This window comes from Prionailurus bengalensis, chromosome A1, assembly GCF_016509475.1.
Source record: "Prionailurus bengalensis isolate Pbe53 chromosome A1, Fcat_Pben_1.1_paternal_pri, whole genome shotgun sequence".
In the NCBI taxonomy this organism is placed as follows: Eukaryota; Metazoa; Chordata; class Mammalia; order Carnivora; family Felidae; genus Prionailurus; species Prionailurus bengalensis.
The window spans coordinates 197,302,642-197,323,610 of record NC_057343.1 but is presented as its reverse complement, the minus strand read 5'-3'; the positions used below and the strand labels follow the sequence as shown (position 1 = coordinate 197,323,610).

The window sequence follows — 20,969 nt, the reverse complement described above, 5'->3', positions numbered from 1 at the left end:
CAGGAACCTTCTAGCCCACAACCCTTCACTTCCCACCGTGATTACTGGTTAACCGACTCCTCCTCCTTTAGGTCTCGGCTCAAGTGGCCTCTCCTTGGGGAAGCTGCCCTGGTATATCTGCCCTCTGGCCCCCACCACACACCGGAGGTGCGGTCAAACTCCTTTGGAATAGCACTTCTAGAACTGGGGCTTTTCCTAGCAGAGTTTGTAATTATGTTCTCATTTGTGGGATTCTTTGATTGATATTGTGCCCCTTCTAGCTGTAAGCTCTGAGAGGGCAGGAGGTGAGTGATTCATGGTCACCAGAATGTCCACAGGCTCTGGCATATAGTAAAAACACACGAGCTATTTGTTGAACAAATGGGTAAGTGGGCAGGTGTGTGTGTGTGTGTGTGTGTGTGCATGGATAGGTGAGCAGAAGGGTGAATGTGTGGAAGGACATGTTAATGAATGGCTGCTGGATGGTGAGTCGATGAATGGATGGGTAGAGGGACAGATACATGAACGAAAGCATAGGTGGGCAGAAGTTTGGAATGTTAGACTCTAAGAATATTAATAATCATGAAACTCCAGGTTGCTAAAGTCCGATACTTTTAAAAACTGCATTATACACTTGGAGTAAAACGGCTCAGCATCAAAATTAGAAGGAGAAATTACAGAACTCAACTCCCTGTGATAAGAGATGAGCAGACAGATTCAGAAAAGTGAAGTAGATTTGCCCAAGATCACCAGTTAGGTGACCCCAAGTCCCTGTTTTCTGACCATTGTGCAAAAGAGCCTCTGGGAAAGGGGTCAAAGTCCCAGGTTCCAGTCCTGTCGCTTCCGCAGTTTCTGTGTGACCTGGGACAAGTCAATGGGCCTCTCTGTTTCCTCTTTAGAAGAAAAGGTTACAAAATCTAGGGTTTTCTTTGCATTCTTGGGAAGACCAGCCTCCCTGGGCTTGGCCAGACCTGGGTACAGATACCCTCCCCCCACACCTTTCGGAAAGCCCAGTGGAGCTCTCGGAGTGGATGCCAGGCCCCTGGGGCAGAGGGCACTTGAGGCTCCAGATCTGGAGGGGCAAGACCAGCCTCCATGTCCCTTTGAGCTGGCCTGACCATCAGCTGTATCTCAGTGCGTGCTTTTGCACTCTCAGGGAGGGGGCCATGGGGCCCCTCGGTGGGTTTCTGGCTCCACATGCCTTGTGTGGAAGTTCTTCACCGACCTGGACCCCTGTAAGCCCAGCCCCCGAAGCTGAGGAGAGGTGTGTTTAGTTGGGGAGAAACCCCCACCAGAGTCAGCCTTGGGCTGTCGGTCCCAACCTTGAGGAAAAGGGATTGTACGTGTTGTCTAGGAAGGGGGCTTTCTGCCCCGGAAGAAAGCAGGCATTAAGTGTACTCTCAGGCCCCAGACACAGGGCTGTGCAGTCAGAAGAGGAAGGGATTCTGGTGTGTGTGTGTGTGTGTGTGTGTGTGTGACAGAAACAAGAGATAGACCCGGTGGCAGAGGTATGGGGTGGGGTGCAGGAAGGGGGCAAAGGACAGAAGAGGAGGCCAGGGTGGCAGTCACAGCGACTCCTGGGGCCATAAAGCCAGGCTGAAGCCTTTGGACTTTATCCTCTAGAAAGTAGAGAAACTTTTTTGGCTGTTGTTAAGGCTTTCACGTTTTGGGGTTTTTTTTGACACTAAAAAATTCATGTTGCACGCTCATTGTAAAAAAAAAGGAAAGAGTACCACCAAATGCTCAGTAAAATCTAAGTTTCCCTTCCCCTCCCCCAGAAGTGACCCCGACTGCAGGGCCTTTTGTATCTTTGAAGCAATATTCCAGGCTATATTTATTCAATGTATCCATCCCTCCTTTTGACACAGCGGAAGCATATCACACACACCATTCTGCCGCAACGTACCCATTCGGGTCATTTCCTCGCCTGGATTTTACTGCCGCGTGCTGCTCCACTGTGTGACCACTCTGCCCTTCGTTCCCCAGTCCCTACTAGGGACAATTTTGTTGAGGCTTTTGGTTCCACAAACCATCCTGGGATGAATATATTCTTGTGCATATCCACTTGTGGGCACATGGACTGGTACCCACTGGATAGGTTCCTAGCGGTGGTATCACTGGGCCTAAGGGTACAAGTACTTGGCACTCAGCAGACATCACCAAACTGCCCCCTGCAAGTTTTGATCAGGGGGATGACAGGCTTCCAGCATCCGGTCAGTGGTTTCTGAGGTAGGGGGCGGAATGAGCAAGGGATCTGATTATGAGCCACAAGGTCTCAAGGTTGAGGGGACCGTTTAAAAAAAATTTTTTTTAATGTTTGTTTTTGAGAGAGAAAGAGAGAGAGAGAGAGACAGAGTGTGAGCAGGGGAGGGGCAGAGAGAGAGGGAGACATCGAATCCGAAGCAGCTTCCAGGCTCAGAGCCGTCAGCACGGAGCCCAATGCGGGGCTCGAACTCATGAACCGTGAGATCATGACCTGAGCAGACGCTCAACAGACTAAGCCACCCAGGTGTCCCAGGGGGGCCTTTAAGATCTTAAAGGATCTTCAAGTGTGCATTCCCTTGGAGCCCCTGTGAGCTCCAGGCTGGGCTCGGTGGCTCCCTGCAATGCCTCGAGGAACTTGGGAGGAAGGGGCCCCACTGGATGTGTTCCTTTGCCGTGGGGAGACGTTCCCAGGCCCACAGCCCTGCACAGGACCCGCATCCCCCACGGCGGCCGCAAGCAGCCTAGTGGGGAGAGGACAGGCTGTCGGCAGCTGTGAGGGGCCCGAGTTCAGCCAAAACCCGTGCAGAAGGCTGCCAAGAGTTTCTTCTTTTCATTTCTCCAAGTCTTGTGCTTTGGGCCGGGGCACAGTGTCATCCTCATGTTTCCTATTACTTTACAAGACTCCCATCAAAGCGCCAGCCGTGCAGGCCCTTTGATGTCTGGGCCGATCCTGCCTCCGCCTCGGGGAGAAGCATCTTTGCTGAGGATCAAGAGGGGAGTCAAGCTGCGATGGTCCCCAGGCCTTCCCTACCTCATGTGCTCCCCCAGCTCCACTCCTGCTGGGACCCCAGGCTCCTGGGGTGGGGGTGGGGTGGGGGTGGAGTGGGTGGAGAGACCAAGGCCCCTGTGATAGAGCCCAGAAGGGGATTCAGGGGCCCAGAGAGGCCAAGGGGCCACCCCAGGCCACACAACAAATTGGTGAAGTGCTCCCTCTCAGATGGTGTCCAGACATGGGGGGGAGGCCATGAAGGGGATTTCTACTGTGATCGAGCAGAACCTGGCAGCCTTTGCTTGTTGGTCTCTCAGTCCCCCATCCCCCCACCATCCCCCCACCCCCCTCTTATTTCCTAGAACCCTCCTGGTGCCGACACCCCGTAACTGAGGCTGGAGGGGCAGTGTGGTATACTGTGTCACCTTGTTGGGGTTCAGATCCTGGGATCTGTCCCTTTGAGCTGTGTGACCTTGGTCAAGTTACTTAACACCTCTGAGCTTCAACTTTTTCCTCGGTAAAACAAGATGATGACAATTCCAACCTCAGAGAGTCCTTGTGAAGGGAACTGAGAAGATTCCTGAAAGGACTCAGCATAGTGCCTGATACGGAGACTCAAAAAGAATACTCCTACCATGGTTGTTGTTGATGATGGTGACAACCAAGGAGTGGGAAAGGGGTTTCTAAGCAGAGGGGGCTGGTGTGGAGTAACCCTGCTAATCCAAGACCCCACCACTGTCTAGTCAGGCTCCAAGGAGGGGCTGGGGCCATCACTGCCTCCAGGGAATGAGATCCTCCTCTGCTCCTCCCCTAAATCCCCACCTCAGATTCCAAGGAGGGTGTGGGGACGGATGGAAACAGGGTGCCAGGCTTAGGGTGGGGGCACTGATGAGGTCTGGACCAGGAGGCTCAAGAGGAGACAGGGGAGAACTGTCTGGGAGGACATGGCCCTGTAGCCCCGACTCGGGAGGCAGCCAGGGTGGGAAAGGGGGGTTGGTTTTCTGGCAAAGCTGAAAAGCTTTGGATTTGACTTGGAAACACATTGAGAAGTCCCTGGCGGCTGCCTCCGCCGAAACGGCCCCTCTGAAGTTGAGCCCAGGCTGGGGAGGCTGTTTTATATAAAGGGGCTCAGGGGACCTCAGTGATGGAGGACAGGCTAAAACCTCTCCCTCAGAATTGCAACACATGCCCCCTCCACTGAGCTCCCACATCTCCCGAGGGCCTGCCCTGGAGGCTGGATAATTCTCGGGGCCAGGGGCCAGGGGGACCAAGTCAAGAAGGAGTCAAGTCAGGGCGCCTGTGTGTCCTAGGAGCTCACAGGGGGGGAAGGGGGGAAGCCCCTCTCAGATAGTCCCTTGGGTTCTACCTTGGTTTTGTGTCATATCTGTGTTTAGCCTGTGATTTTACTCATATGACGTTTTTCTTTAAATTGACTCCTTTTTAAAACTTGAATACGTTTCTTTGAAAAGGAACTGTATATTGCTACTGTAAATGGAAGACTTCTAGCACTTGCCATGCAGAGCAACCGTATTAAATAAAACAAAAACAATGTCGTTCAATTCTAGCTAGCCTGAGACTTGCTCTCTCTCTGATAAAAACGAACAAATGAGTTTAGCAAATGCGACAGGAAGACAGGCTAGCATCCAACTAAGACTGCCTCCTTGAGTAGAGGAGAAAATGTCTGAAAAAAATGTTAGATGCCCAGTTAAATTTGAATTTCAGATAAACAATGAATAATATTTTTAGTATAAGTGTATCCTAAATGTTGCATAGGCTATACTTACACCGGAAAAAAAAAATGAAATTCAAATTTAACTGGGAATCCTGTATTTTATTTGCTAAATTCCATTCTCTCCTTGATGAATGGAAGACAGTTTTTAACGGAATAACTTCCTCACTGCTAAGAGATTAGATATTTCCATGCAGTATCCTTATGCCACCAAAAATAATCTGGAGAAAACCTGTCCTGATTCAAGTTGGAATTAGAGCAGGCAGCAGCAAAGTAGTGTGGGGATTTGAAGGTGGCTGTGCACTTGAGTGAAATTCTGAACAGCTCCATGAGGAAGAGAGGTGTGGGGTTTGGGTCCTAGTCAGGGACCAGTGAGTGCAGGGCCGCACCTTTCCCCCACTGACCCCAGGACTTGCGGGACAGAGGACACCCCGCAGGGATGCAGTCAACCCTGCTCTTAGGGGACAGAGGGGCATGTGTTTGAGGAAATGTGGCTTGTGAGCATGAGTGGCCCTATGTGTTTGCTCAAATCACACCTACTTAGGACACAAAAGAGCTTTTGAGGGCATCTCCTCCATCACCTCCCCCAGCCCCTGCCCATCCCACGGGGAGATCTAAAACTTACTTGCACTTCTCCAGTGACGGGGTGCTCACTACCTCTTAAGGCATCTCTCTCCATAGTTAGGTGGTATTGACCGTCAGAAAACCCTTCCTTAGCCTGAACAGAAATCTGCCTTCCCGCTGAGTCTGTGTAGATTCACTTCGGCCCTCTGAACAAAGTCTTCCTTTTGCCCCAGGACAGTCCTTCAGAGATCTGTAAGTCATGAGGGTAGCCCGCTGGAGTCTACTCAGACCCAGCTCTCAGACTATACCTCTTAAGGCTTGACTTCTGACTTCCTCACTTGCAGGGGCACGTCTTAGGGCTGGGACAGGGTTGTTGCTTGGGGTGGCCCTACTTATGTACTATCCTTAGGAAGAGGTTGTGCGTGGAGAATGCTGGGAATGGAGATGAGGCTAGCACCAGGGTGGCAGGGAAGTGTCTTTCTTGCGGAACTGCAGGGAGATCTGGGGACACGGGGCTCTGTTCCCTGCTCAGCACCTAATCCACTGTGCGGCTTCAGGCAAGCCCCCTCTCCTTCCTGGGCCTTAGCTCTGCTTTATGCACTGCAAGCGACTTGATCTATTCTTATGGGTAAAACCCCTTGTGCCTGTTCTGAGTGATTGGTGCCCTGGCCGTTGGAGTTCCCTGAGGGAAGGGTGTTAGGCAGGGTGTGGGGTCAGCGTGGAAAATGGGCAGCGTAATGGACAAACACAATGGCATTCTGGGAACTGCCTGTGTGCCAATCGTGGCCTAAGGGGCCTGCCCGCTCTGGCAGTACGTGGCTCTGGAATGACAAAGCAGGACAACACAAGTGATCAGTGAGGTCCCATATGGGGGAGGGGCCATCCCTGCTGGGAGGAAGGAGGTGTCTTCCCCCCCCCCCCCCCCCCGCACGGTTGAGCTGGCCCTGGCCTTGTGTCACTCCATCCTGCAGACTTTCACACGTGTGTCAGCCCACACCCTGCCACCCGGACGGCCAGAGGACAGAGGTGCTCTGTGGAGTCCTGCGAGCAGGCCAAGGCTCATGGCCTGAGGCTGGTGTAGAAGGCAGTGGGGGAGGCTGGCTGGGCGGGGCTGGGGGTGCAAATGGGGCTTCTCTGCCAGGGAGAAGGTCTTTAGGAAACAAAAACTCGAGTCAGAGCTGGGGCCTGGCTGCTACACAAAGGGGCTTTCTCCTGGCCCTGCCCTTCAGGGCCCGGAGGCTGAGTGAGGGGGAAAGCTCAGAGGGCTCATACTGAATCTTCAAGCTGGGCAAGGTCTCCAAAAACCAACAAGTCCGCCCCCTGGCCTTCGGAGAGGCCTTCCTCACAGATGGCAGATGGTCAGAGAAGGCGGGCGTCCTGCCACCTCCCGGGCTCTCCCCTCTGGTCCCTGTTTCTGCTGCTATCTCACTGCGTGACCTTGGCCAAGTCCCTGCCCATCTCTCTTGGCCTCAGTTTCCCCAGCCTCGTGAGGAAAGACCTGGATAAATGGTCTCCCTGAGCCCTCCTGGTCTCTGAGACTCCCAAGTTCTCAACAATAAGAAGCTCTAAGAGTTTACAGAGCACTGTCCTATTTCCTGCTTAGTGTATCTCTTAACAACCTGGTGGTTAGTGAGGTGGATGTGGTGAGCTCTACCCCTCCAATTTTTTTTAGATGATCAAATGGAGGCTCAGAGAGAGGAAGGGGTCCTCCAAATTCACACAGTGAGGAGGCGGCTGAGCCAGTCTCCTGTGGCGGTGTCCAGACCTCCGTCTGCCACCCTGGCGGTTTGTACCCTCTCGGGGTGCAGGGAATGAGGGCACAGGTCAGACCAGGCATGATTGCTTCCCTTACCTGTTTTCCACATGGATTTCTATGTAGGAAGTATTTTGTGGGAAAAAATCGTTGTATATAAAAGCAAAACAAAACAAAAAAACCCAGAAAGCCTTATGCCCTCCTTGGACTTCTCAGGTGGAGTTGAGAGGGACCCCTCCTTCTCGGAGGCACAGGCCACAGGACCCCTTCTCAGTGGCACAAGCTCAGGCAAGAGCTTCCCATGGCTAATGGAAATGAAAGGGATTTGCATTAAAAAAATTTTTTTTAATGTTTATTTATTTTTGAGAGAGAGAGAGAGAGAGAGAGAGAGACAGGGTGCGAGTGGGGGAGGGGCAGAGAGAGAGGGAGACACAGAATCTGAAGCAGACTCCAGGCTCTGGGCTGTCAGCACAGAGCCCAAGGCAGGGGCTTGAACTCACGAACAGTGAAATCATGACCTGACCTGAAGTTGGAGACTTAACCGACTGAGCCACCCAGGCGCTCCTGCACTTTTTTTTTTTTTTTTTTTTTTTTTATCAGAGACATTTAGCATGATGGCGTTCGGGTGGAGGTTGGGAATTTTCATAACACATAGAACCACAAAGAATGAGGATGTCAGTGTCACAAAGTGTTCATGATGGAAGGCTCTTTAGAAACCATCTAGTCCACCCCTCCCTCCCTGCCCTTTACTAAAGGGAAACAGAGGCCCAGAGAGATGAAGGTATCTGGCCCAGGTCACACAGCATCAGTGGCAGAGATGGACTAGAACTTGGGTCTCCTGACTTCCCCCACAGTTTCAGCACAGGCCATTTGCTGAGGAAGCAACAGGGTAGAGGGCCAGGGAGGGGGAAGAAGAAGAGGGGGCTAGGGGCCTGGAGACAGTCAGACAAAAGGTATGTGGGGTCCAGCCGCCTGCTGATAAGAGACCCACAATGCCACGCCAAAGGGATATTTTATCAAGATGTAATTTTTCCCGCTGCAGACACTATTTTCTTTCTCGTGCAGACTATGCTGGCCTTTGCGATAAGGCGCCTAGACATGCTCACACTAAGGCAGCCAAAACATGAGGCAGGAGGAAAAAAATTCCCTTCTTAATCTCCCCCCCCCAGCCCACTCCCCCCCCTCGTTTCCTCTCATTCTCTCCAAGTTCTCATGCCCCCCCCCCACCCCCTCTACCGCCAACCCACCCGCCTGGCTGGCCTCTTCCTGCCTTCCAGTAAGCCAGCCCAAAGGAGCCAGGAAGGTATGTAGCCCAGAGGAGGTCAAAGGAGAGAAGTGTGGAGGGGCTTCCCCTGGGAAAAGAGGGCCAGGCCACAGGCTCTCCCACCACCAGTGAGGACCAGGCAGGGTGTGGCATGGGGTGGTGCATGTTATTTATGGGTTTGTCACTGGAGCCTTCTCCCTCCAAGCTCCCCACCCCCTCAATCCCTGCAAATGGAACACACAACTCTCTCTGGTTGGGTGGTTTAAGATGGAGGTGATTAGAGTTTTCCCCATCTGAAGATTCCCTACTCCGTCAGCACCCTGGGTGCTGACCTCCTAATCTAAGGACTGATGGGAAACTCTAAGGAAAAGGCTGCCCTACCTCCTTCCATCTAAAAACTCCCAGACTTAAGAGATCTGACTAGACAGGAGATCTGGGACCAACTAGTCACTGATGGACCAGTCTCTTCTGCTCTCTAGGCTCTCCAGGCCTCAGTTTCCCCAACTACCTGCTAAGGGGGGGGGCGTGGTTTGGATTCATATTCTGACACTAAAATTCTACTGCTGTATTGTTCACAAGATGATGTTCTAACCCAGGCCTCCTGGGTGCTTGGCACATTGGCTGCATGGCCCCCATGTATCAGTACCCCGCCCCTGCTCTGCTCAGGAAGTCTACCCCGCCCTGCACATCTGGATGGAATTTACCCCCCAAAGCAACTCAATTACCGGTGATCTGATCAGGACGGCTCATGTGTCAGAGGGGGCCCTGGTGAAGGTTGCTCTCCCAGAGATGAGGGTTCCTGGATGTATCGTCCACCCTTCTCACAGCCTGGGTGTCCTCCTGGGGCTGCTGGAGGGACAGGGCCTGGCGGGGGGGGCAGTGTCCTGATGAACAGGGAGTTGGGGATCCAGAAGGGGTATCACCTCCTGCTCTGTCTCAGGCTCCCTATCCATTCAAGACCTGAATCAGCATATAAAGGCTAGAGGGTGAAGAAAGATGGTGTTTGAATTTTAGACCAGCTGGTCTGGCTAAGTGTCCAGCCATGGAATCTTTAAGGGTGGTAACCCTTATGGCTTCTCTTTACCTTCCGATCCCTAGCAGGGAGCCTGGGTGGTAAAGGCTGGTGCTTACTTGCAAGGTTGCAGTAGTGAGGGTTGGGGGTACAGTGCTGTGTCTTAGCAATCCCTCCTTGGGAAATTAAGGTGATTCCTGCCGTCTTCCTGTGGCTTCTACTAAGTTGGTAAGTGGGGTGCAGTGGGCTTTGGAGTTTCCTATTTCTTCAAGTCTGCATTTAAAACCTCTTATGCTGAGCCCGTCGCTAAAGAACTGTTTTCCTGTACTTTGAGCCTCCCTCCCCCTCACCATCCACATACACAGGAGGGTCACCCAGCCCAAGAGATCTGGGCTTCGGCGTGCTGTGCCTATCAATACTATAGTAACCTCCTGGGAGCCGGGGGCCACCAGATTGCCAAAAGGATTGGAAACAGAGTGAGTCATGCTTATCGGCAGTGGAATCGCGACTCAGAGTGCCTACTGCCCGCCAGGTGACCCACCATGGTCATAGCTCCGCAGGAACTAGGCTGGGCTCGCCAGTCTGAGGAAACGGTGCACGCACGCACACACACCCATGCCTTGCCTCCTTCCATCACTGAATCTCACCGGAATCTCAATCCGGCAACTATTCCCTGATGCCAATTAAGAACAAAGCGCTGAGCTTAGCTCTGCTCTGCGGAGAATGAAAAGTCTGAGGCCAGATCTCACTCCCCCAAGGGCTCACCCTGTCGATGGGGATAGAAAACAAGCCAGTTAAGAGCATAAGCTGGAGCTGGGCAGGCCACGCTTGAATACCAGCTCTGCCATGGACAGGTGGGGGGCTTCAGGCAGAGACTTTAGCCTCCCCACCAGCCTCAAAACGTTGTTCGGTTGTCAGGAACGAGCAGGCAATGCACGGAGCACACAGTGCCTGACACAAAGTGCTCCATGAATGGCCGCTTCATTATTATCTTGTGAAATAATTAGCATTAAGACAATAACCTCTCAGTTACCTGGAAACCTTCTTCCCTTGCAGAACCCAGCCTAGAACTCACATGAAGCTTCCCTTCTGAAAAGTCCTCTGAGCTGTCACCAAAGCTCGCAGGCCCTTCTCGTCAGTAAGCTGATGACAGAAGTGAGGGTAGTGCTAGTTTGGATCACTCGGGGGCAGGAAAGCTTCCCGAGGCCTGAGGATGCCGGGCTGACATGGGTGGAGGGTCTGGGCTGGGAAAGAGTGGGGAGGCTCAGGTGGGGACCAGGTTCCCAGGGGTCTTGAATGCACCTCTAACTCACTGGCTGCCTTGGGGCAATGGGGGAGCTGCTGTGGGGTCACTGTGGGTGGGGGAGATGGCAAGATACAAGGCCTTCTTCAGGAAGCTGACTCTGGGGACTAATGCAGGTTATGGTGAGGGCCACCGGCTGGCAAGGAGGCCAGTCGGGGCCCGCTGGAACCCAGACAGGATTTAGTGCCAGGACCTATCCACAGCACGAAATTCCAGACAGGAAAATCACCACGTACTTGGCAAAGCCCCCCCGCCCTTCACATCCTTTATATCATGTGATCTTCATAATTCAGTGAAATGGTTATCTCCACTTTACAGCGGAGAAAAGCTGTGTCCTTAAAGAAGGGACCTCACTTAGCTATTAGTGGCACAGTGAGGCCAAAACCCCAGGCCACCAGCTCCTGCATCAATTCTCCATTCCCATGGAGGGTTTGAGGGTGCACTGCCTGCCGATTCTTATTAAATGCAGAGACATTCAAGAACAACATAGCACTGCACAGTCTTGGGGCCAGGGTGGGGTTCAGGCGATGAGTGAGCCCCTAGAGGGTTCTAAGCACTGACTCTGGAGTCAGGGAATCCTGGTTGGAGGCCCAGCCCCATTACTTACCACTAGTGTGGCCTGGAGAAGCATCCAAACCTCCCTGGGCCTCAGTTTCCCCTGAATGTGGAGCTGTCTGCCACAGGGGATGCTCTTTCTTTTCCACAAGCCCTGGGAGGGAGGAAACTTGTCTCATAGTAACTGTCAGAGCCCCCATGCCTGGCGCGGGCCTCAGAGCATCACATAAACTGTCAGTGTCATCATGATCCATCATCCACATTTATTCTGGGCACTTGCTATGTGTAGATTGCTCAGCTAAACGGATGGTGAGACCGTTGGTGAACCCTCACAGGAGTGGGGAGCAGAGGCCACCGCTGAGGGTGAATAAACATCAGTGGGGGTGCTGCAGCCCAGGAGGAAGGGGCCCTGAGTAGGGGGAGCTGGGGAAGAGCTCACCAGCAAAGCATGCCAACAAGCACAGGGTCTGAAGACCCGGTTCAATTTTCCACTCGGCTGTCATCTTGCCATGTGATTTCTGGCCAAGGCCTGGCCCCTGTTTTTCCTCCGGGAGAACAGATGGAGGGCACAAGGGACTGGGAGCCGAGCTGTCAGGGAAGGAGTCTCCCTCACCTGAGGCCTCCAGGCCTGTTGGGATCTGCCGGCCTGAAGGGGATTTCCTGGGGCCGGCCCAGTTCCCAGCCCTGCTGACGTCTGCTCTGGATGAGTGCCCAGAGTTGGGGGGGGGGGGGGGGGTTGCCCAGAACAGCACTCCAGTGGGAAAGGCAGGCGGGCACTCTCCCAGCCCATACCTTGGCCCTCCCTCTGGGGCACTGGGGTCTCCCCACCCCCAGCCTGAGGTGGGGAAGCTGGGGATCCCTTCCATTGAAAGAAGAAGGCACTGCCCCTTGGCTCAAGATCCTGATTTGCTGTGTGACCTCAGGCAAGTCTCTGCCCCTTTCTGGGCCTTGGTATCCTTTCTCTGAAACGAAAAGGACAAAGATTTCCAAGCTTTTTTGGAACTCTGACACACTGGGATCCTGCTGGGGGTTGGCGGGCGGGGGGCTAGGGGGTCCTGGGAAAGAGAACCAGGATGGAGGCGGGATTCCAGGGCCTTGCTTCCCTACTCCGAAGTAGAAGGTAGAGAGGATGCGGGGAGGGTGACAGGAGGAAAGGAGCCCCACGGCCTCCAGGTGGCTGTAAGAGGGGCAAGGCGAGCTGGAGGTTTTGGAAACATATTTATTTTTAAGTGTCCGGTGTCACTGGGGGCTTTCTCTTTGGGTTTTGAAATGCTCCAGAAGCGAGCACTCTGCATGTGCGTGTTTGCAGAGTGGAATATGGGCTGTATTTATTCATCCTTTAGCCGGAGCCCTTAAAAATATAGACGGCTAATGTCTTCAGTATGTATGAAATATCCCATATGCTCGGAAACAAAAGGGGCTCTGTTATTAAAGTTTCATTTCCACACGCCCCCTCCCCTCCCTCCCGCCCGCCCCCCTGACACCCTGCCCTCCTTCCATCCAGCTCAGCCTCTGCTCCGAGACAGAGCGAGAGCGAGGAGGCAGGCTGGCAGTCGTGGCCGGAGGCCCCGGGCATAGCTGGTCCCTGAGCGAGTGGGTGCGGATTCTGGCTCCAGGTGAGGGGGAGACCTTGGGAGAGGAAAACAGGGTCTTCCTGGGGAGAGGGCCCTCTGGGGTCGCTGGTGTGGCCAGTGGAGGAGTGGGGGTCGAAGTGGTCCTTCTTGGGGGCGCCTGTGGGGCCGGGGCCCTGGCAGGGCCCGGCTGTCTGGGACGGAAATGCCCGTTCTGCTGCTAACTGAAACCACATGTGTCTCCCAGGCAGCGGGACAGAGACGCCGCCAGGCCTGGGGCTTGGGACTGGGGGGGAGGAAAGAGGAAGGCTGGCCCCGCTGTGTGCCCAGGGTGAGTGGGGGGTAGGAAGGGTTGGGGTCATTTGCATCTGCGCAAATGAGCGTGCGTCAAAAACCGCGCGTGAATGTCTGAGTTGTGTGTGTGTGCATGTTGTGTGGATGAGTGTGTGCGTGTGAGCGTGTCTGCAGGTCAGTGGTGGCCCTGTTCACAGGGCTAGATTGGCCTCCCTCTTCGCCTCCTCTGGCCTGCCTTGGCCAGAGGCCTGGGTAGACTTCTACCTATCTCCCTGAGCCTGGGAGCCTGCTGGCTACCTCCCAGGAGGGTCTTCGGGGGGTGAGAAGGCACCCCAGCTAAGTTGGTGCCGGTCCTTCCATGCGGGGACACCCCCGTGGCCACCATCCTCCTTCGCGCCTTTCCCTCTAGCCCAGTTCAGCCTTCTTACACCCGCAAACCTGTACCTATTTCCCAGAGAGAAAGGCTGAGGCATGGAGCAAGGAGCTAACAGCCCCCTCTCCCATATCTGTCATCATCTTTTTTCAGAGCGCTCATGCCCAGGAGCATGGCATCTTCGCTGTAGCCATGGAAGATAAGGAAACCAATCCCAAGGAAAAGGCCAGCTTTCCCATACCGTCAGGGAGGCGGCTTGGGGGCTGTCAGCTCCAGGAGGGGTCAGAGAATAACTGGGACAAGGGCGAGGCCTTGGAGAAAAGGCTGGAGCCTGCACTCCGATTCTCTGGCAAACAGGGGCACCTGGGGGCCTCAGTGACCTGAGTCTGGGGTCTTCTCTCCCTAAGGAGTGAGACTCTCTGGGAACAGAGCTCTGGGATCTGGTGGTGGCCCTGTCACTAACTTGCTGTGGATGTCGGACAGGTCTCCTCCCTTCTCTGGGCCTCAGTTTTCCCCATCTCTACAATGGCAAGTTTGGGCCAAGGTAGTATTTCCCAAAGCGGTATGTGCCACCCTGGGAGCTGGTGAGATGGGGCCACGTGGACTAGTAATCTTCATTTTGACGAGGCTTGTGTGTTATTTTCACCGACATTAGGGAAAAATACATAAAGATACATTAGATGAAAGTTACAAACTGCTCAAATGAATGAAGGCTGGGGACTGCCAGATGGTCCCTGGGGTCCTGTCCATTTTGGCCACAGGCTTTCTTGACGCTTTTACCATTTTAAATGCTCAGAAGAATGTTGGTTCCGGCTGTCTGGGACCCAGTGTGGTCTGCTTATAAACCATTTTTTGGCCCCCGCAAATGAGCAGTTCTGTAATTCTGTGATTACAGCAAAAAGTCCAGTTGTCACAGTGCGTGCTTGTGCGTGCGTGCATGCGTGTGTGTGTGTGAAGGGACTGGGGATGGAGTCAGCAGAGCTGAGAAAAAGATCAGCCTGTCCCAAGGTCAGGGCTGGGTGCCCAAGGTCAAAGGCAGGGAGTTTGGGAAAGAGATTGTTCCCTGACTGACATTTTCAAGTGCTTTATCCGGCCTCAGCCTTGCTTTGAATCGCTGGGTTGGGCGGGTAGGTGAGGGGCCACCCTGGCTTCAGCCTTTCCTGCCATTCAGCCTTGGCTCCCTGGCTACTTGGCTGTGTTTAATGTGCCAACCCAGGACCACCCCCTGGGAGGGGCGCACCAGGAGGATGCAGGGGGTGGGGCTTCTGAGACTGTGTTGCTTGTCTCATCCTGCAACAGGCAGAGGGCACCACACATTGGCTCGACGATGTGAGCAGCCTCCTTGGGTGGGAGGGTGGTGGGGGCCAAATCAAGACCCCTTCTTGGGGAGGCAGCAGGTGAAGAGGAAGGAGCCCAGGGTAAGCTCCTTGCCCCCCCAAGGCTTCAGTGTCCACACCAGGCTCTGGAGGCATTGTTCTTAGCGAGGCTGCAGTAATTATCTAGCTCTGTCCGAGGAGGGAGCAACATCCTTCTACCTCTAGAAGGTTCTTGTTCCTCTAGAGGTGTGCTTTCCAGGGTGTGGGGAGGACCTTGAGAGTTTTGGGCTTGGGCTTCTTGGAGTAGGGGTGGGCCACATGGAGTTAGCCACCGTCCTTGGGACCAGGTTCCTTTGCGGCCTAGACCAGCTGTTTCAAATCCTGGAGAAGCAGCTGGCCAGGGTCAGGGGCACAGTCCCTGCTTACAGAACTTATCACATTTCAATTGGCCTTCAGCGGCCTTGTGCGTCCTATGGAACTGCTAGAGGCTACACCCAAGGCCAAGGGCAAACAGAGGACTGCTTTATGCTGCACTGGCCAGCTTTCTGGGCATCGTCATAGAGAGGTCTGCCTGAGCAGAGAGTGGGCGTTGGCATTGCTTAGTTGGGAGGAATGGGCTTTAAGGAGCAACCCCTTCCTAAAGAAACATTCCCATTTAGCAGATGGAACTTTTCATACGACCAGGGTCCACTTACGTGCGTAACCCTTGTTGTGCTAAACGGTGGGTTCCAATGAAGGCAGAGGATTCGAGTTAAACCCAGCCGCAGTGATGCCCTGGGCGCCCCCCTTCCTTAGATTTCACCTTGATTTCCCTTTCCTGGGTTTGCTAGAGGCAGAACGTGGAGGGGCAGCATGTTCCCCATAGAGTCACACATAGGTCTACCGGTGATGATATCGACTTCAGGCAAAGGAAAGCTGGAGCTTGCTGTGGGGTTAGGAAAAAAGAGAAGGAAGAAAAGTGGTCAGGTGGACCTGTGCTTCGTTCTTGCTGCGGCTGTGGGACCTCGCCGGGTTACTGCACCTCTCTCAGCTCTACTTTCCTGGTCTGTAAAATGGGTTGTCATGAAGACGCCTGAGACGATGGGACAGAAGCCACGGCACACACTGCACCCAATAAGTGGAAGCTCAAAGGTGTCGGGCCTGGCAGTGACTCTGCTGACTTAAGAGCAGGGTGTCATCACCACTTCACGAGGGGGAGGACGAGACCGAGAGCGATTGCCCTGAGATGAGGGGAGAGTGCTAACTCTTTCCCAGCCTTGGGCTCCAGGCCCGGCCCTGCTCCTACTGGCCCTGTAACTTCAAGCTGGCCACTTAACTCTTCTGTCAGTTTCCTCATCTGTAAAACTGGGGCAGGGATCGCACCTACTTCGTGGGGCGTCAGTGGGGGTCAAGTGAGCCAACCTAAGTAAGTGTTCAGTGGATACTCACCTGGCTGAATGGAACCCTGGAGGCCTGAGGCCTGGGAATGGCTGGCCTCAGGGTCCCTTGCCCCTCAAATGCTCTCAAATAGTCCTTCTGGTCCCTCGGTGGCATCACAGCCCTTATAGGTAGTAGGGCCAGGTGGTCAGAAGCTTAGGGAGCCTCAAGAAGACTCCTCTCTGGGGGCTGGTTTCAGATCTCCCAAAACCACCTCCTGGAGGAACCCTGGGCCCCAGTCCCGGGCAGTGGGTGGGTTGGTAACAGTGCTCTCCGTTGGCATTGCCAGCAGGAGAGTAGGGCGGCTTCCTACAGGAGGGAACCGGGAAACTGAGGCTCAGACAGGAAAGGGGCCTGTATGGGGCTGTGGCAGGGAAGCAGGGTCTAGAAAACCTCCTGCGGAGGGGGAGGGGAGGGCCCAGTACCTACCCTGCCAGGGCCTCCCTCCGGCTCTGCTCACTGGAAGCAGGAACCAGTTAAAGGGGAACCGGAAAGGAGAGAAAGAAAGCAAACAGAGTCAGAGAAAAGCCTGGAGCTTGAAGCACTGGGGTTGTTTGGTCTGGCGGAGCCACCTCCTAGGCCACTCCCAGCAGCACTGCACAGACTCCAACAGCCGCCCCACACGCGTGCGCACCCACACATACACACAGACACACGCAGATACAGACACACATGCAGACACACACATGCACAGATACACACACAGATAGATATGCACACACACACACACACACACACACAAGACAGACATACACACACACGCACGCACATGGTGCGGCAGCTCTGGCTGGAGGGCAGGTGCTGAGCTGGAGGGTTTCTAGAACCCCTGGCTCAGCCCTTCACTGCAACCACAATAACACTTACCGGGTACTTACTGTTGAGCTCAAAGCCCTTTACTTACATGAACTGGTTTAATCCACACAGCAGCCGGATGAGGTGGGCGCCGTAATTAGCCCTGGTTTGCATATGGGAAACCAGTCTCAGAGAGGCAAAGTAACTCAGCCAATGACACGCAGTTTGTGCACCGCTGCCCCCTCCCCCCGCCCCCGCCAAAGCAGGTCCCCGGAGCACAGGGCCCATCAGCCAAGTGCTGCCCCACTGGGGGGGGGGGGGGGGGCACTGGGCTGTGGCTCTGCTCCAGGCACCGCGTTCAGCACTTTCACCCCCACCGTGCCTGCCGTGTGAAGCAGCACCCCGAGGCTGCCCTTTCCTCCGGCCCAGGGAAGGGAAGCGTCCTGCCCTTGGCGACAGAGCGTAGAGGCAGCAGGGCTGGGATGCCTCCATGTGTGCGAGCCAAGGCGTCAGCGGAGAGGAGAGGGGGGGGTCGGAGACGGACAAAGAATCACATCCGCAGCGTTAGCAGCGTTAGAGCCTCCTCCTTCAGCACCTTCTGCCCAAGCTCCCCTTCCCCCACCCGCCCCAACCCCCAAGACTGGACCTCCATCCTCTCTCTAGACCTGGGATTCCAATGCCCCACACCTCATGCTTGTTCAGCCCGCCAGCCCTTGCCTCAGTGTGTTCTGAGTTTCCTTAATGATAGCTTTGGATAACTGTTGACAAAACACGTTTCCCGTCCATTATTTGATTTCATCCTGTATGTGCGTGTATGTGCCGGACGGGGTGGGGGGAGGCGTCGGTGGTGACTATGATTTTCTTGTATCTTGACTCCATCCCTCCCTGAGAACCCTTTCCACAGAGGGTCAAACTAACCGAAATACATATCGGAGTCCTCCCCTGGGCTCGAAATGCCCACAGCACAGGTACAGGATGCGGGAGATGTGGTATGAAAGTGGAAGAGGTCTCTGGGATCCCTGGGGACAGTACGACCCAGCAGAGATACCACTGTTGAAAGAGGGCGAAAGGGCTACTTTGATGCTAGGCTGCACTGATCATGATAGAGTATCCGAAGTGGAGGTGGTGATGGGCTTGCCATGGTTTGTGCTGCTTTGGTTTTCCTGGAATATCGGGGTCTGTTCCCTTTGGAGAGTCTGACAGACCGGACTGACAGTAGAGGAGGGTGAACAGGATGGGGCGGGGGCGGGGTGCCGTGTGGAATAGTGTGAAGGGACTGATTTAGCTTGAGGGAAGGGATAGAAAACAGGGCTGAACTTGTTCTGTCATACTCAAGACGATGGGGCTGAGCTCCATGGGGTGGGGTGGAGGGGCTACTAGAAGGAAGATGTACCCTCTATAGAAAAGGGGTGCTCAAGACAGACTGAATGAGCCGTCCCTGGGGAAAGGGAGGCCCCCGATACCAGAAGTGAACAAGCTGAGGCTCAGGGCCCTGAGGGAAAGGCAATTCAAGAATCCGATGGGGGCTTTAGCCCTCTCCCAGTCCCACTATTCGGCCAATGCGTACCAGTGTCTCCTGCCTTTGGCTCCTTCCACAGGTGAGCTGAAGTTAAGGGGTCCCCAGGGAGGCCTGGGCACACTCCCTTAGCCAGGTCTCTCCATGCTTCATGGCCTCAACCCCTCCCCCACCCCCTGCCCTCCAGGATCAAGACACAGAATCTTTCTCTTTTTTAAATGTTTATTTATGTGTGAAAGAGAGAGAGAGAGAAATTGAGTGGGAGAGGGGCAGAGAGAGAGGGAGACAGAGAATCCCAAGCAGGCTCCGCACTGTCGGCTCAGAGCCTGGTGCGGGGCTCGATCTCACGAGTCGTGAGATCATGACCTGAGCCGAAATGAAGAGTCAGGCCTTTAACGGAATGAGCCACCCAGGCGCCCCCAAGACACAGAATCTTGGTAAGATAGATCCACAGACTTACCAGAGTTGAAGGAACTCTTGGCAAGTGTCTTGTTCAACCTCTTCACTTGACAGAGGGGTAAACTGAGGCAAGAGAGGAGAAACAGCTTGCCTGAAGTCGGTGGCTCACAGGAGATGGCAGATCATAACTTTAGCTTGAACCCAGGTCTCCAACCCTAGGTGCCCACCTCCCTGTACTGCCAGGTCGCTGATGAACTGACAATCTGATTCCCCACCCCCGTCAGAGAAAGTTTCCAGGCGGAACCAGTCCACCCCTTTCCCACACCCTATCGTGTCTCTCATTTGAGATCTGTGCTACATGCATTTAGTGAGCACCTACTAGGTGCCAGGCATTACAGTAGGTCCTAGGGATGATAGCTCCTGCACTAGAGCAGGGAGCGTGCCTCGTCCCTCTATCCCTTACAGAGTGCTTTCCATGATCTGCAATTACCTGGCTTATTTATTCAACTACTACTTTGTCGTGTGTCCTACCATGCCCTGCCCTCAACATTTCCAAGTCCAGGAGACTTGTCCCCGCTGTACTCCCAGCTCCCAGAGCAGCCCTGGCTCACAGCACATGTTTAAAAACTGCTTGCTGAATGAATGATTGAATGAATGGCAGTGAGCAAAGCTGACACCGTGCCAGCGCTTGTGGGACCAGAACGACGACCAACACTTCCTGGACTTGTCCCTGTGCCTGGTATGGTGCTAAGTGCTTCTCCCATATGATTTCATGTAATCCTCACAAGTCCTAGGAGGTGGTTCTGTCATTGGCTCCATTTTACAGATGGAAAATTGAGGCTTAAAGAGGCTAGGTAACTGCTCACAGCCCTTGTCCCCTCCTACCTTGTGTTATAAATATCCAAGCCACTGCCTCATGTCCTCTTGCCCATGCTGGACTGCTTGAAGGCAGGAGCCCCATCTGCTTACCTTGGTTTCCCCCCCACACCCCCCAGTGTCCAGCTGGCCCCTGGTGGCACCTTTAAATGCTCATTATATTCTGTTGGGTTGAATGAAAATTCAGTTGGGTTGAATGAAAAGGATATGGTGGAGAAGAGATGAATGGAAAACACTAAGCAAGGGACAGACAGCAGCACAGAGCAGTGTCAGCACTGGAAGCCATCTTCAAAGACCACTTCATCCAATGCCTCCTTGACCCACATTCAATTTCCTACCTCTAGAGCAGCCTGCCAAGGAGTCTTCCAGGCTCTGTTTGTTCACTGCCAGTGACAGGGAGCTCAGCCCCTACGGTGGCATGAAATAATCCAAGGAAATCATTTAGCTGTGTGCCACATGGTCCCCTGATAGCTGAATTTTCATGGGTGCTTTCTCTGTACCAAGACACTGAATCCACACCAAAGTGTAAGAGGTAGGTACTATTGGGGTGCCTGGGTGGCTCAGTCGGTTAAGAGTCTGACTCTTGGTTTCAGCTCAGGTCACGATCTCATGGTGTATGAGTTCGAGCCCCACGTTGGGCTCGACAGCACAGAGCCTGCTTAGGACTCTCTCTATCCCTCTCTCTGCGCCTCCCCCACTCACTCTCTCTGTCTCTCTCAAAAATAAATAAATAAAACTTAAAAAAATTTTTGAAAAAAAAAAAAGAGGTAGGTACTATTATTACCCTAATTTGACAGATGAGGAAACCAAGGCACAGAGTTATAGAACTTGCCTAAGGTCTCACAGCTGGTAAGTGGCAGAATACGGAATAGAATGTGAAGCCCAGGACTGTGGCCCTAGGCAGTATGCCCTCCTGACCTCTATGCCAGCACCGTTTTGAAATAATGTGAGTACATGTCATTTCAAATTGTCTAGCAGCCATCCTAAACAAGTAAAAAGAAGCAGGTGGGGGTAAAAAAAAACCTCGTGGAATTTATTTTAATAATACATTTATTTAAAACCAAGATAGCATCGTCCTAACATGTAATAAATCTTTAAAAAGTTATCAGTGATACATTTTACATTCTTCTTCGGGGACGAAAGTTTTGAAATCCGATGCTATCCTTTATTCACAGTACATCTCAATCTGAACTTGCCACATCTCGAGTGCAAGTAACGCACGCGGCTAGCGTCCCCTGGATCAGACTGTCTGTCAAGGTGCTTATGTGGTACCTCCTAGTGCA

The 20,969-nt window shown here is 53.7% G+C and overlaps 1 protein-coding gene across 1 annotated transcript in view; it reads left to right on the top strand.

Annotated features, from left to right (window-relative positions):
- Window positions 1–12,640: 12,640 nt before the first annotated feature.
- Window positions 12,641–20,969, top strand: part of SYNPO (synaptopodin) — a 55,027-nt gene continuing 46,698 nt past the window's right edge. The window contains exon 1 of the mRNA XM_043597818.1: window positions 12,641–12,749. The gene's annotated coding sequence lies outside the window, so the exon portion shown is untranslated. The remainder of the gene's footprint in view (window positions 12,750–20,969) is intronic.